A 3,018-nucleotide genomic window follows, 5' to 3' on the forward strand; every position below is an offset into this window, starting at 1 on the left:
GCATCCGCTTCAGGAGATGAACATCCTCTTTTGTGCATCCGCTTCAGGAGATGAACCTCCTCTTTTGTGCATCCGCTTCAGGAGATGAACAGCCTCTTTTGTGCATCCGCTTCAGGAGATGAACAGCCTCTTTTGTGCATCCGCTTCAGGAGATGAACATCCCCTTTTGTGCATCCGCTTCAGGAGATGAACATCCCCTTTTGTGCATCCGCTTCAGGAGATGAACATCCCCTTTTGTGCATCCGCTTCAGGAGATGAACATCCCCTTTTGCGCATCCGCTTCAGGAGATGAACCTCCTCTTTTGTGCATCCGCTTCAGGAGATGGACATCCTCTTTTGTGCATCCGCTTCAGGAGATGAACAGCCTCTTTTGTGCATCCGCTTCAGGAGATGAACATCCCCTTTTGTGCATCCGCTTCAGGAGATGAACATCCCCTTTTGTGCATCCGCTTCAGGAGATGAACCTCCTCTTTTGTGCATCCGCTTCAGGAGATGAACATCCCCTTTTGCGCATCCGCTTCAGGAGATGAACCTCCTCTTTTGTGCATCCGCTTCAGGAGATGAACCTCCTCTTTTGCGCATCCGCTTCAGGAGATGAACATCCTCTTTTGTGCATCCGCTTCAGGAGATGAACCTCCTCTTTTGCGCATCCGCTTCAGGAGATGAACATCCTCTTTTGTGCATCCGCTTCAGGAGATGAACAGCCTCTTTTGTGCATCCGCTTCAGGAGATGAACATCCCCTTTTGTGCATCCGCTTCAGGAGATGAACATCCCCTTTTGTGCATCCGCTTCAGGAGATGAACATCCCCTTTTGTGCATCCGCTTCAGGAGATGAACATCCCCTTTTGCGCATCCGCTTCAGGAGATGAACCTCCTCTTTTGTGCATCCGCTTCAGGAGATGAACCTCCTCTTTTGTGCATCCGCTTCAGGAGATGAACATCCTCTTTTGTGCATCCGCTTCAGGAGATGAACATCCCCTTTTGCGCATCCGCTTCAGGAGATGAACCTCCTCTTTTGTGCATCCGCTTCAGGAGATGAACCTCCTCTTTTGTGCATCCGCTTCAGGAGATGAACATCCCCTTTTGCGCATCCGCTTCAGGAGATGAACCTCCTCTTTTGTGCATCCGCTTCAGGAGATGAACATCCTCTTTTGTGCATCCGCTTCAGGAGATGAACAGCCTCTTTTGTGCATCCGCTTCAGGAGATGAACATCCCCTTTTGTGCATCCGCTTCAGGAGATGAACATCCCCTTTTGTGCATCCGCTTCAGGAGATGAACATCCCCTTTTTTGCATCCGCTTCAGGAGATGAACATCCCCTTTTGCGCATCCGCTTCAGGAGATGAACATCCCCTTTTGCGCATCCGCTTCAGGAGATGAACCTCCTCTTTTGTGCATCCGCTTCAGGAGATGAACATCCTCTTTTGTGCATCCGCTTCAGGAGATGAACATCCCCTTTTGCGCATCCGCTTCAGGAGATGAACCTCCTCTTTTGTGCATCCGCTTCAGGAGATGAACATCCTCTTTTGTGCATCCGCTTCAGGAGATGAACAGCCTCTTTTGTGCATCCGCTTCAGGAGCTGAACATCCTCTTTTGTGCATCCGCTTCAGGAGATGGACATCCCCTTTTGTGCATCCGCTTCAGGAGATGAACATGGTCTTTTGTGCATCCGCTTCAGGAGATGAACATCCCCTTTTGTGCATCCGCTTCAGGAGATGAACATGGTCTTTTGTGCATCCGCTTCAGGAGATGAACATCCCCTTTTGTGCATCCGCTTCAAGAGATGAACATCCTCTTTTGTACATCAGCTTCTGGAGATGAACCTCCTCTTTTGTGCATCCGCTTCAGGAGATGAACATCCTCTTTTGTGCATCCGCTTCAGGAGATGAACAGCCTCTTTTGTGCATCCGCTTCAGGAGCTGAACATCCTCTTTTGTGCATCCGCTTCAGGAGATGGACATCCCCTTTTGTGCATCCGCTTCAGGAGATGAACAGCCTCTTTTGTGCATCCGCTTCAGGAGATGAACAGCCTCTTTTGTGCATCCGCTTCAGGAGATGAACAGCCTCTTTTGTGCATCCGCTTCAGGAGATGAACAGCCTCTTTTGTGCATCCGCTTCAGGAGATGAACAGCCTCTTTTGTGCATCCGCTTCAGGAGATGAACATCCCCTTTTGTGCATCCGCTTCAGGAGATGAACATCCCCTTTTGTGCATCCGCTTCAGGAGATGAACATCCCCTTTTGTGCATCCGCTTCAGGAGATGAACATCCCCTTTTGTGCATCCGCTTCAGGAGATGAACATCCTCTTTTGTGCATCCGCTTCAGGGCCCTTTTGTGCATCCGCTTCAGGAGATGAACATCCCCTTTTGTGCATCCGCTTCAGGAGATGAACATCCCCTTTTGTGCATCCGCTTCAGGAGATGAACATGGTCTTTTGTGCATCCGCTTCAGGAGATGAACATCCCCTTTTGTGCATCCGCTTCAGGAGATGAACATCCTCTTTTGTGCATCCGCTTCAGGGCCCTTTTGTGCATCCGCTTCAGGAGATGAACATCCCCTTTTGTGCATCCGCTTCAGGAGATGAACATCCCCTTTTGTGCATCCGCTTCAGGAGATGAACATCCTCTTTTGTGCATCCGCTTCAGGAGATGAACCTCCTCTTTTGCGCATCCGCTTCAGGAGATGAACATCCTCTTTTGTGCATCCGCTTCAGGAGATGAACAGCCTCTTTTGTGCATCCGCTTCAGGAGATGAACATCCCCTTTTGTGCATCCGCTTCAGGAGATGAACATCCCCTTTTGTGCATCCGCTTCAGGAGATGAACATCCCCTTTTGTGCATCCGCTTCAGGAGATGAACATCCCCTTTTGCGCATCCGCTTCAGGAGATGAACCTCCTCTTTTGTGCATCCGCTTCAGGAGATGAACCTCCTCTTTTGTGCATCCGCTTCAGGAGATGAACATCCTCTTTTGTGCATCCGCTTCAGGAGATGAACATCCCCTTTTGCGCATCCGCTTCA

Source organism: Palaemon carinicauda, chromosome 27, assembly GCF_036898095.1.
Source record: "Palaemon carinicauda isolate YSFRI2023 chromosome 27, ASM3689809v2, whole genome shotgun sequence".
NCBI lineage: Eukaryota > Metazoa > Arthropoda > Malacostraca > Decapoda > Palaemonidae > Palaemon > Palaemon carinicauda.